Here is a 425-nt window from a genome sequence, read left to right on the forward strand (position 1 = left end):
TATTTGTTCTCTTTCAATGAATGCGGGCTGGTGTTCATGTGCGAGGTGGGATCCACCACTTGAGCATAGAGGTATTAATGTTCGGTTCTAAAGCAGCTCTTAGTCCCTTCAATCTCTCCCAATTTCTTCCATGTTTCTTTCTTTTGTGACACGTTGATTTTCCTTTCCCCTCAGTTTTTTCTTCACTGTAATTAAACCTGTTCTCTTTTTTGTTTTATTTATCTCTCAAATATGAAGGGCAATATATAATTAATACTTATTTAGTTAATATTATCTAATTTTCGTGGGATAAATAACTGAAAGGATATTAAGAGATACTATTTATATATAAATATAAATAGTTTAATTTATTTTTTATATGTATTTATATTTTAATATATATATTTTATATTAATAATTAATTTAATAACTAATTTTATATATAC

The sequence above is a fragment of the Arachis duranensis genome, chromosome 1 (assembly GCF_000817695.3).
Source record: "Arachis duranensis cultivar V14167 chromosome 1, aradu.V14167.gnm2.J7QH, whole genome shotgun sequence".
In the NCBI taxonomy this organism is placed as follows: Eukaryota; Viridiplantae; Streptophyta; class Magnoliopsida; order Fabales; family Fabaceae; genus Arachis; species Arachis duranensis.